The sequence below is a fragment of the Lolium perenne genome, chromosome 1, assembly GCF_019359855.2.
Source record: "Lolium perenne isolate Kyuss_39 chromosome 1, Kyuss_2.0, whole genome shotgun sequence".
In the NCBI taxonomy this organism is placed as follows: domain Eukaryota; kingdom Viridiplantae; phylum Streptophyta; class Magnoliopsida; order Poales; family Poaceae; genus Lolium; species Lolium perenne.
The window spans coordinates 108,540,979-108,554,833 of NC_067244.2; positions in this window are offsets into that span (position 1 = coordinate 108,540,979).

Genomic DNA, 13,855 nt, shown 5'->3' on the forward strand with positions numbered 1-13,855 from the left:
CACCTCCGGTGGTGATTTCCCTCTCCGGCAGGGTGCCGGGATGGACTGCAGAACCCTCCTGAACTAGGGTTTCGGTTGACGGCAGCGTCGGAACTTTTCGTGGATGGAGGCTCCGGTCCCTGGGGTTTTCCCGGTACGAGGAATAAATAGGCGGAAGGACGGAACAAACGAGGCGACGAGGCGCCAGTACATGGACCAGGTGCGGCCAAGGGTGGGGCTGCGCCTGCCCTATGTACTGCCACGTGGCAGCTCTCCTGCGTGTGTCCTTGTGGCTCTGTCTTCGTCCCGGAAAAATAAGACTCTGGGCTTTTGTTTCGTCCAATTCCGAGAAAATTTAATGTACAACTTTTCTGAAACACAAAAACAACAGAAAACAGGAACATGCACTGCGTTAATAGGTTAGTCCCAGAAAATGCTAAAAAGTGTGTAAAAGTGCACATAAAACATATAAGAATTGTAACAAAACAAGCATGGAGCATCAAAAATTGTAGATACGTTTGGGTCGACGTATCAACATCCCCAAGCATAACTCATGTTCGTCCTCGAGTAGGTAAGTGATAACAAACAAATAATTTTTAGGTGACATGCTATCAGACTACTTTGATCAATCTAAGTGTAAAAGCAAACATAGCTGGAATCATAGAATCCTAACATAAGCATGATAGATATAATCAAACAATGAAACTTAATAACCATGCTAAAACATGAATAGTAATCAAACAAAAGAAAATGTATAACGTGCATGGAAAGCAAAGTGAGTGTCAAGAGCATAGCATAGATACATAATAAAGTGGTACTCAGCTTGTCCCATAAGTGAAGCAAAACATAAATGCTTGGACACCTTTAAAAGATTATAAGGATGACTAGAAACAAAAAGTTTGAACAAGCAATACCATAATTATGAATCAATCAATAAAATCTTGGGACAATGCACATAAAACTAAGAATGACAACTATGCTCTCATAAGTGGTGCATAAACTAGAAGGTGGAGACTCAACATAAAAGTAAAAGAAGGTCTCTCTTTGAGAGGCAAGTAAGATCACTCATGTGCTAGAGCTTTTTATTGAAACAACAAGAGAAAAATGCACTTTTGAGAGGTGGATGATGTCAACGGTAAGTACAAAGCATATGGGTTGTGCAAAAGTGCTACTTCTAAATCGTAAGCCTCATGCATAATTGATACTAGTGCTCACACCTCGTCCTACTCACCTCGGATCACCATTAGCTCTCATCACATACAAGTTGTTTAAACCGAGTATCACAAAGGGGTACCCCTGTGCCTCCTGTACAAAGGTCATAGGAGATGCATTGCTTTTGATTTCTCATTTTTAAGGCATCTTCAACTTGGGACATCCATACCGGGATGACACGAGCAACAAATAAATGGACTCCTCTTATTTTATTTATTGCTAGAAGCTTTCTCATAAGAGATTGAGGATTTTTCCAACTGAAACTTACACCATGATACATGGCTTCGGTTAGCGGCCCAATATTCTTCTCTAACAAAAATGTATACTCAAACTAGTTTGCATGGATAATCTCCTTCATTTCAAACAAGATGAATATGCATAGCAACCCACATGATATTCAGCGACAAAGCACGCTGAGGTGTTCCCAGTATTTCAATGGTTATCACACAACAAGCAACTTAAAAGAGCTACGGTTACACAAGGAACACATGCTAGGCAAAATAGTCACTTTTGACTACTTTCCCATGAGCAACAAAAATATAATACTTTGAAATTTAAAGGTAGCACATGAGCAAACTACTATGGAATGGCAATGAAATACCACATATAGGTAGATATGGTGGACACTTTGTCATATTTGGTTTTTGGTGGTTGGATGCATGAATAAAATACTCACACAAATGGAGGCTAGAAAAAGACCGGGTGCGACCAACTAAGAGAGCATAATGGCCATAATCATGCACAAAGACAAAATATATTAATCAAAGCATAAAGTGATACACAAGTTGCAAACTAAATGATCATAGAGGCAAGAATTGAATGTAATGTAGTCATAACATGTTGCAAAACATGTGCCAAGTCGACCCTAATAAAAACATTCGCAGAAGAATATATACCACAATATTATGCTTTTCTATTGTATGCTAAAAACAATGCATGAAACATTCAATGGCACACTAAACACTCTTAGTATTTGAGACTAATCATAATGAAAACATAATTAACAAGCTCATCATGAGAAGAACATCTAGCAAGATATGCAAAAATAACTATGCCACAGTCTAAAAATGCTTCCATTTGCATCACATACACATAAAACTTTTTTCATGCTTCCAACGCCAACCAAATTGAACCAAACAACTGTCATATATGAAAAACAAGTAAATGTCCAGAGAGCTATTGAAACTCAAATAAATGTAAAATTGGAGCGTGTTTCTCTCCAACGCAAAATGCATAACAGTGGAGCGTGTCTCACTCCCAAATAAACATGTAAAACAGCGGAGCGTGTCTCACTCCAAAGTAAATATGCAAAGCGCTGGAGCGTGTCTCACTCCAAAGTAAACATGAATGATGGGATCCAAATTTATTGAAAGTAAACACACAGAAAAAAGTAAAGACGCTCCAAGGATAACACATATCACATGAAGGAATAAAAATATAGCGTGTTGAAAAATGACCTAGTGCTTTTTGTTGATGAAGCGGGGATGCCTTGGGCATCCCCACGCTTTGACGCTTGTACTTCTTGGATATTTATTGGGGGTTCCAGGTGACATCCCCAAGCTTGAGCTCTTGTCCATTCTTCATCTTATTGCATCATTCTTCTCTCCCTACACTTGAAAACTTCCTTCACACAAAACTCAGCACAATTGATTAGCAACAATAGTGCAAATAAAAATATATCAAACCAGCAAGGCTTCAGTAATGCACATATCAAACACTCATTTTAACATATGCTACTGTAGCTACTTCTTCCCAAAGCTCTTTTTCACAAAATAACTCAAAAAGACGAAGCATAAGACGCAAATGCAAAACATGGCAGAAATCTGTCAAAACAGACCAGCAGGCAGAGATCGAAATTAAAGAAATAATTTTGTTGCTCAAATATAAAAATGGTAAACTAACGAAAGTTAGCTAACATACTGGGGCATAAGCACAAAAAGTTTCAGCTCAAAATAACGTTCTGGCGAATTTTCATAATTTTTTTCGGGACCAGCACAGAATCTGTTTCAGAATTGCAAACACCCCAAACACTGCTTTCTTTCTATTAGAGGCTACCCTTGGCACAAATAAAAACGATAAGGAGAGATTATTATAGTAGAAATAATTTCCAAGACTCAACAAAGCAAAAATAACATAAATAAAACATGGGTTGTCTCCCATAAGCGCTTTTCTTTAACGCCTTTGAGCTAGGCGCAGAAAGGGTGCAAATCAAGTATTATCAAGAGAGAAATCATTAAGATCGGGAATGAAAGTAGTTTCAACCAGGCATTCTATGCTATCTATATTGGTTTTTGAAGTTCCTCTCTCAGCACTTTTAGGTTTACTTTCTTCATCAAATAAATTCTCAGGAACAATCCAATCAAAATTCCAATCGTAAGCTTCATGCACTACTAAAATTTTAAGAGGTATTGGTATATTGATTTCCTCCGGTTTAAATTTACTAATCTTACCAAATAATTTCAGAATATCTATGCTTGATCCTAGCATACCATAATGATCAAATATTTTCCTTGCTTCTATAGCTTCATACCTAAATTTTCTAAGCAAGGTTTCAAGAATAAATTCTTTTTTCTCACCATCCTCAATTTCATGCAGTTTAAGAAACATGTATTGCAAGGATGGGTGAAGGCTAATAAATTTACTCTCTAGAATTTTAACTAGGCAAGCCATAGCGGTTTCATAATCGGGAGCAAGTTCAGCTAAAGATTTTTCTGGGATTTTCTCATACTTACTAATATGATTAAGGAACTCTCCAATATTATTTATCCCTACTATAGATCCATCACCTATAGATAGGTTCCTAAACTCAAACTCGGGAATAATCATGGTAAACTAAAATGCAATAAAAATAACAACTACACTATTTTTTTGGATTTTCGATATAAAATGCAAACAAGATAAAAATAAAATATGCAAGCAAAACAATACCAAAGTAAAAGAGTTGAGAGTGAGAGACTCCCCTCGGAGAAGAGATGCTTTTCTCCCCGGCAACGGTGTCAGAAGAAGTCTTGCTGGGCGTGGAGTTGATGAAGGAGAATTTATGCGCAACGTTGAGTGGAACCCCAAGAGGAAGGTATGATGAGCATAGCAGGAAGTTTTCCCTCACTAAGAAACCAAGGTTTATCGACCAGTAGGAGAAAAACGTTCTCTCCCGAGGTGTTGCGAACCAACTCGTGGAAGGGCGCACTGCCGACATCAGCAGCAACGTGGAGACCTTCACACAAACAACCAAGTACTTTGTCCCCAACTTTCAAAGAGGTTATCAAGCTCACTGGTTTTGCTGAAAACAAAGGATTAAACGAACCATGTGGAAAAATAATTGTTTGCAGAGAACATAACAGAAAAATCCTGCATAAGATTGCAACTAAAAGAAGAAGGACCGGGTTCCACAGTTCACTAGAGGCGCCTCCCCAATAAAATAAATATGCTGGGTAAACAAGTTACAGATGGGCAATTGACAAATAGAGATTCTACACTAATGGTTGGTGCAGAATACATGCTATGAAAGTAGCGGGCATTACAACAATATACATAGAGCGTAATCCTACTGCATCTGTGACTAATAATCCACCTTCAGGATTGCATCCGCGACACCCTCCAGTATTAAGTTGCAAGCAACGGACTATCGCTTTAAGAAATGTGTGTAAAGTAATCGATGAAACTACCCTTGAATAGAACACCGTTGTTTTCTCCCTAGTAGCAACAACACATCTACAACCGTAGAGAACAAGGTCACTTCCCGTGGTTAAATAGAGGCATGAACCCACTATCGAGAATAAATACTCCCTCTTAGAGTCGCTAGCATCTACTTGGCCAGAGCATCTACTAGAAACGGAGAGCATGCAAGATCATAATAACATAATACATAATATCAACCAAAGAAATCTCTCTATAAATCGGATCCACATCAAACCAACATGTAGCAATTACAAATAGATGATCTTGATCATGTTAGGCAGCTCACAAGATCTATACATGAAGCACAACAAGGAGAGGACAACCATCTAGCTACTGCTATGGACCCATGGTCCCGTGGAGGACTACTCACGCATCACCTCGGATGAAGACATGGCGATGTAGAGACCTCCGGCGGTGATTTCCCTCTCCCGCAGGGTGCTAGGGTGGACTGCAAAACCCTCCTGAACTAGGGTCTCGGTTGATGGCGGCGTCGGAACTTTTCGTGGATGAAGGCTCCGGTCCCTGGGGTTTTCCCGATACGAGGAATAAATAGGCGGAAGGGCGGAGCAAACGAGGCGACGAGGGGCCAGTACATGGGCCAGGCGCGGCCAAGGGTGGGGCCGCGCCTGCCCTATGTACTGCCACGTGGCAGCTCTCCTGCGCGTGTCCTTATGGCTCCGTCTTCATCGGAAAAATAAGACTCTGGGCTTTTGTTTCGTCCAATTCCGAGAAACTTTCATGTACAACTTTTCTGAAACACAAAACAGCACAAAACAGGAAATGGCACTGCAACACTACGTTAATAGGTTAGTCCCAGAAAATGCTAAAAAGTACGGAAAAGTGCACATAAAACATATAAGAATTGAAACAAAACAAGCATGGAGCATCAAAAATTATAGATACGTTTGGGACGTATCACTCTTCTTCTTCACCAATGCTGCCATAGTATGAAGACCAGCTATATCTTTGTTCAGTCGGGAAATTTTATCGCGCAGACGACGCACAAGTTCAGATTCATCAATAGCAGAAGAATGCAAAGAACTCTAGACTCGGGAAGAAGTTGAAGGAGTCTGCAACAAAATATTTACATCTTCGGAAAATCATGAAAAGGAAAACATCGAATGCAGAAAAGTCCCATCGGGAGACAGCAAAGCATTTCATTCAAAAGGCTATGATGAATGTTAAGTGCCGACAACAGAATCAGCTTAATTCATTATAGAGCAAGGGTCGAATGTATTCAGGTTACAACTAAAGAAGTAGTAGGCCCAATTTGATAAAGTCTGTGCTGATGAACTTGGTGCACCTTCGGTTGTAGCTTTCTTCTTATCTTCATCAACTTATTTAAGGATCCAATTGGTGCACGACAGAGAGGGTTGTTTGAAAGGCTCAAGGTCGACAAGGCAACCATTTGCATCCATTGGTAGCATTTTGGATAGTTTCTCCAGGTCAGAACCAAGTCCATGTCCCATCAAAAGTTGAAAAGTGAGGACTGCTCCGTACAGATGAGAACGTCGCTTCGATACCTCAATATCGTCAGAAGAATCGACGAAGAAAGTATCTGCCATATCTCCAAGATTCTTGTTCTGGTCCAGCTTTGGGAACATCATCAAGAATAACCTCAACAAAGCCCCTTTGGTCTTCTTCAAGAGGTCTTGAATCTGGTTGCTGGATTCAGTTGCAAATAAAAGGGCATCCGACATAGAGTCCACTCGAAGCTTGTTTGTACGGTCAACATGCATGTCGGCAGTATCTGGAATATCATGGAGAAACAATTCATTACAATAGTAGAGTATTATGAGGAAAAGAAGAAGCATACAAGCATGAAGAAATCTTACTTAGTTAACTTTCAATGGACTCGCGGAGAGCGCCTTCCTTCTCGTCTGCTTCAACGAAAGCCTTGTGCCTTGCCTCCTGCTCCTCCTTTATCTTCTTCTTCTTAAGCTTCTTCAGTTTGTCCTTTAGGCATGCGTTTTCGCTCTGTGCTTCGGCTGCTATCCTGTTAGCCTCTAGCACTTGGCCAGCTGAAGTTTTAGCAGCCTTGCGAAGTTGGACGTTTTCTGCTTCTAGTCGAACGAACTGATCAGCAATCCACAATATCAACTACAGCATGAATTGGCTGCAGTAGGAGAATCAAAGGATTGCATCAGGTTATACAACATGCATATCTTAACCTATACTTGGATTTTTTTCAAAGAGCCAATCATCGGCTCGGGGGCTGATGGATAATACGCTAGGTACTGTTTACTAAGAAAGAAGTGCTTACATGATCACTCGAAGACGGAGGAGCGGAGGCGCTTGCTGAAGGATTCATTGTTGAAGCTTTAACCTTGTCCACAACTGTTCTTGGCGGAGGAGTGGCGGTATGATCACTTTCGGCAGTCGAAGACATCGATTCCTTTGCAGACTCTGCTTTATCAGAAATTATGTTTGCCCTCTTTGAAAGAGGAACGTCATCATCGTCCTCGGAACTGGTCAAAGCAGAAATGAGTTTTAGTAAACTGAAAGAAGCTAAGTAGAGGTAAAAAGAAGCAAAAGGAGAAAAGGAAACTTATGAAATTGACTCCAAGTCATCCTCTTCTGCGAAGAGTCTTGATGGTCCTTTTGTGACCTGAGGAGCCGAAGTCTCTCGGGAAGGTGTAGGAGAAGGGATAGCATCAGCATCATCGTCATCCCGTCCGCTAGGACTCGACTCCGCTGTTGTCATTAGATCTTCATTAATCTTCCTGCGACGCTTGGACTTGATAAGTGCATCATCTTCATTGATGGGGATATGCCCATAGGGGGTGGGTCGCCAGTCCCAGTCGCCATGAAGATAGAGGCTTGGGTGGATCGCCAGTCGCCTAAGCGACTGGGCCCTAAGGCGACTGGGCCGTGATCCCAAGGAGGAGGTCCACACGGCTGGACAAGAAGATTACTTGCGAGAGGGATAGCGGATCCCGGATTAGTAGCAACTGATATGATTCGGAGTTATCTCCATGTAACCCTAGGCCGGGGGTGCTTATATAAACCCCCGAGCTTAAACCCTAGAGCACACCTTACTCGAGATCCAATCTCCCCCTGTAAGCTCTCGGCGTAGCCACCGACTGAGCCCCCCCATTGTAATTCTCCACTGAGCAATAAAGATCTAGCAGGACGTAGGCCTTTTACTCTCCGGAGGGGCTGAACCTGGGTAAAACCCTTGCGTCTCTTGCACCTCGACCCGTAGATGGCAATGTTCCCTTCCCCTCGCATCAATGAAGTGCTACCCCCTGTAGCATCTGCCGTGGTTACATCCACGACAGTGGCGCCCACCGTGGGGCATGGGACATCAAGCCTTCGAGCTACGGCGAGGCCCTACTCGCCAGTTCGGCGGCCGGTTGCTTCCGGCAGGATGATCGCCACCGGCAATTTCTTCCACATCCAGCCAAGCACCTACCGGCCCGCCTCGTCACCTCTCACACACGCCTGGATGGTGCCGATCGGCTCCATCAACCTCTTCGTTGGGCTCGCCGGCGTCAGCGATCCCTCTGAGCCTCGCCCCAGTCGCTCACACGACCCCTTCGCGCCCGGGCAGCTCCTCACCGCTACTCGCCCGGTCACCGGCGAGGTATACGCGGAGGCTGAGGCGGCCCTGGGAGACGATGCCGAGTCGGCGGTCGTGGCACCGACCGCTAACTCCACCGTTGCCTCGGCAGCCACCGACTCCGCCGACACCGCTCCAGTCGCCGATTCCGCCGACACCATCCCGGCCATCAAATCCATCATCGCTGCGATCGACGCCGACTTCACCGACATCATCGCTACAACGTCGGTTGCGGGATCCACCGCTGCGTCCCCGACTGCCCGCTCCATCGCCACAGCATCGACCAAGGACTCTATCTCCCTGGTCTCCCACCCGAGCGACTTCGAAGGTGGCTTCGAGGACGACTCCATCCTCTCCCTCTTCGGCAGCGATTACGACTCGGACTCTGTCGAGGCCCCGCGTTACCGCTACCCGACCGCAGTCTTCATGGCGGGGGTGAAGGAGAGATCCCGCCGACGCCTTAACCACTCCCCTCCCCGCAACCGCCACCGCGACCGAGATCGAGGCGCACCGGGCGGCCCTCGAGGAGCAGAGGAAAAGGAGCTCGCCGAAAGGCAGAAATTCCGCCTCGAGCAAGATGAAGTAAGGGCCGTGTCCCACTATCGTCAGCAGCGAAACCGCCGGCGCATGGAGCGCGCCCGCGCGAGCGACTTTCCCAGCGCACGCCTTAACTTCGACGACCCAGACGGAGAAATCCGGGTCGCCCGAGTCCAAAACCCTGACATCCCGGAAGGAAGTCGGGCTGCTGCAGATAGAACAGCGCGCGGAGCACCACCGCCACCCCCACCACCACCACCCGAAGTTCCTCGGGCAGAGGTCGACGCCAACGGCCTACCACTGCACTCGTCTCCAGCCGACAACGTGGCAGCTGCGCAGGCCGTCCTCGCAAGAATCCCCGAAACGGGAGACGGCGCGATCCTCGTCCAGCACGCCAAGGCTTTGGTAGCCAAGGCATTGGAGCAGCAGCACGCCGCAGCCGACTCGCAGGGGCGACTCTATTCGCGCACATCCGCCAGTCGCGCGGCGTCGTCAGACGCGGCAAACCGCGCAATCGTCAACGCCAACAACGGCCCGCCGCCAGCACCGCGCGCGGCCCACTCGTCTAACAACCCGAGTCGAGCCGCGCCCCGCGCGGGCGATGGTCGCCGCTAACGGGCAGCCGCCGACGCCCGAACCCACATCGTCAACGACCAAGAATGGCGGGCGCGCAATCGATTGAACGACCGCCACGCCGATGAAGCCCCGCGCCAGAGCGCGTTCACCCGAATCGGCCCCGCTTGCTTCGGGCCGATGATTAGAGGCGAGCCGTACCCTGTGGGGTTCAAAGGACCCCGCGACATCGAGAAGTACGATACAAGCATTGACCCCACTGTCTGGATCGACTCGTACGCCATGGCAATGGGGATCCAGGGCCACCCGAGTTACTCGCAGCGCGATACCTGCCCCTCATGATGGACGGCGTCAATCGCCATTGGTTCAACACCCTCACCGTCAACAGCATCGACTCCTGGGAAGAAGCCCGCGCCGCGTTCATCCAGCACTTCGCCAGCGCATACACCCGTGCCACAACCATAGAAGACCCAGATCGCTGCGTCCAAGGCCCGCGCGAGTCGACCCGCCGGTGGGTGCAGCGCCGGCAGGACATGTGGACGACCTCCAGCGGCATCGCACGGACACGGCAATCATCGCTTCCGACGCTGCTGCCGGTACGAACCACTAAGCGCCAAGCTCCGTCGCGTCAGCAGGGACAATATCTCAATCTCCGAGCTCTTCGACATCGCCACCCGCTACGCCGATGAAGACCCTACAGTCGACTCGGACGACGAGTACGGTCAACGACGCAATCGCCGCCTGCGCACACGGAGCCTCGGCGTGGCGACTACCGTTCGCCGGCCGGTCCAACAACGGCAAGCGCCGCGGAGAGGGAGGACACAACGAGCTAGTTGCTACCACCGATTACGAGCAGCGCGAGCCAAAATCGTTTCGGCGCGACACTCGTCCACCTCGGGAGGATCGGCCTCAGCCCAAGCGCTTCGACGCCCGCAGCCTCCTAGACGCACCATGCATCTATCACAGCAAGGAGGGCAAGCCCGCCAACCACACGACGGGAAATTGCTACTCCCTGAAGCGAGATAGAAAGAGCTCGCCGCGCCAAGGAAAACGACGGCGGCAACCAGCACAAGGAGCGCGCCAAGGACCAAGACCAGCACAAGGGAGAGGGCTTTGGTCGCAGCGCCGGCTCGCTCCACACCTTCACCGGGGTCGGCGACAAAGCGGGACAGAAGGTCCTCGCAAGGGCAGTGGCGGTACACGCAGTCATACTTTCCGACGTACCCCGGTGGCTCAACTGGTCCGAGCAAAGCATCACCCGGAGCCGCGAAGATCACGCCCCCGCATCGAGTACCCCGGGCGAGTGGCGCTAGTCGTCAGGCCCAAGGTCGCCGACAACGGCTACCAAAACCCCGATGGACGGGGAAGCTCCATCAACATCATGTACTACGACACCTTCCAGCGGCTTGGCCTGCCGGACTCACGCCTTGAGAACACCAAGGTCACGTTCCACGGCAACGTCCCCGGGCGTAAGGACTACCCGAACGGCAAGCTGACGCTGCGCCACCTTCGGCACGCCCGTGAACTACCGTACCGAGCGGATAACGTTCGAGGTGGTGAACTTCAAAAGCTCTTACCATTGCGTACTCGGCCGACAAGCGTTCGCCCGCTTCATGGCGACCCCACACTACGCGTACAACATGATGAAGATGCCAGGGCCTCGAGGCGTCATCACCGTCCATGGCGACCCGGAGATGGCATTGGAATGTGAGGACGACAGCGCCAAGCTCGCCGACGCCGTCATCGCCGACGAACAAGACAACTCCGCCGAGCTCGCCAAGTACCCGGGCCGACCGCAACGACCCCGCCATCCTGGAGAAGCCAACCGAGCTCGACTCGTCCGCAGCAACCTTCAAGGCCGCAGCAGGCACCCGCCAAGTAGATCTTGTAGAAAACGATCCAAGTAGGCAAGTTACCATTGGGACGGGCCTGTCCGCCCAATAGGAAAGCGCGCTCATCAAGTTCCTCCGTGAGAATCGAGATATCTTTGCATGGAAACCATCTCGACATGCCAGGTGTCCCGAGAGAACTTGCTGAGCACAAATTACATGTCGATCCCACCGCGCGACCCGTTAGGCAGGCAATGCGCCCGTGGGAGAAGAACGGCGACGCGCAATCGCCGAAGAAGTAAACCGGCTGCTCGCTGCCGGCTTCATCATAGAAATCAAGCACCCGAAATGGCTGGCAAACCCAGTCCTAGTGCTAAAGAAGAACAAGACGTGGCGAATGTGTATCGATTACACAAGCCTCAACAGCGCGTGCCCCAAGGACCCATTCGTCCTACCGCGAATCGACCAGATTATCGACGCGGTCGCCGGGTCCGAGTCGCTATGCTTCCTTGATGCATACTCCGGGTACAATCAAATAAAGATGGCCAAGGAAGACCAAGAGAAGACTGCATTCATCACACCCCTAGGCGCCATCGCTACACGTCCATGACCTTCGGCCTCAAGAACGCCGGAGCAACGTACCAGCGGTGCATGAACAGCTGCTTAGAAAGCCAGATCGGCCGCAACGTGCATGTCTACATCGACGATGTGGTGGTCAAATCGACTCGACAGACCGACCTCGTCAGCGACCTCGCCGAAACATTCGCCAACTTACGGCGGTACAAGATCAAGCTCAACCCTTTGAAGTGCACCTTCGGGGTTCCATCAGGACAGCTGCTAGGCTACGTCGTCTCCAAGCGAGGCATCGAACCTAACCCGGAGAAGACACCGGCGGTCATGCGCACCAAGCAGCCAGCATGCCTAGTCGACGCGCAAAAACTCGCCGGTCGAGTCGCCGCCCTCGCCGCTTCATACCCCGGCTCGGAGACAAGGCCATGCCACTATACCGCTTGCTCAAGAAGTCGGAATCATTCCGGTGGACAGACGAGGCGCAGCGGGCCCTAGAGGAACTCCAAAGACGCCCTCTCGAATGCCCCTATCCTCGCGGCCCCGCTGCCAAAAGAAACCATGCTCCTATACGTCGCCGCGTCGAACCGCGCTATAAGTGCAGTCATGGTCGTCGAACGGAAGGAGGAAGGAAGGGAGCAACCGGTACAACGCCCGGTCTACTACATCGGCGAAGCCTTAATCGAATCCAAGCAACGGTATCCACACTACCAGAAGCTGGTGTACGCCGTCCTCGTGGCCCAGCGGCGACCGGCCCCTTACTTCCACGAGCACCCCATCAAGGTAGTCGCCTCAACACCACTCGCCGACATCATCCGCAACCGCGACGCAATCGGCCGGATCGCCAAGTGGGCAGTCGAGCTCGGCGTCCACAACATCACCTACGAGTCACGCCACGCCATCAAATCTCAAGCACTCGCCGACTTCCTCGCCGATCGGGAAGAGGCCCAGCAGCCAAGCTCCCCGCGGACCTCAAACATTGGACGTTGCACTTCGACGGTTCTAAAAACCTCGAAGGAGCAGGCGCGGGAGTCGTCCTCACATCACCAAAGGGCGACACGGTGAAGTACGTCCTGCAACTCAGATTCGAGCCATGCACCAACAACATGGCCGAGTACGAGGCGCTCTCGCACGGCATGCGAGTCGCAAAAGAGATGGGCGCAACACGGCTGCGCTGCCTCGGCGATTCCGACCTAGTCGCCAGCCAAACTTCCGGCACTGCGACGCCACGTACGCCAACATGATCGCATACAAACGCGCCGTCGACCAAGCCGGGCGCTAGCTTCGCCGGTCACGTCGTCGAGTGGGTTGACAGCGCAAGAACGAAGAAGCCGACGCGCTAGCCAGAATCGGGTCCAAGCGACTTCAACCTCCTCCGGCGTCGTCCCGGACATCCTCAGCCACCCCTCGGTGCGCGCACCGCGCGAGCTGGACATTGCCGAGCCACCTGCTCCCGACTCCGCCTTAGTCGCACTCGCCGCCGACAACACCGATTGGACCGAGCCATACATAAGCTACCTCGAGAGCTGCACCGCCGATGGATGAAACCAAAGCACGCGCCATCGTGCAGATGCAAGTCCTTCACCATCATCAACAATGAGCTATACAAGCGCAGTTGTCTCGGGAGTGTTCCAACGATGCGTCACCACGGCGGAAGGGCGCAACATTCTGCGCGACATCCACGCAGGGACTGCGGCCACCACGCAGTGCGCGCGGTCAATCGTCGCCAAGGCCTTTCGTCACGGCTTCTACCGGCCAACAGCCCACGAAGACGCAATCGCCCTTGTCCGTTCATGCGCCGGGTGCCAAAAGCATGCAAGCCGGTCGCACATGCCAGGATCGGCATTGAAGACCATCCCCTCACCGGCCCTTCGCCGTATGGGGCATGGACATGGTGGGAAAATTCAAAACGGCCCCC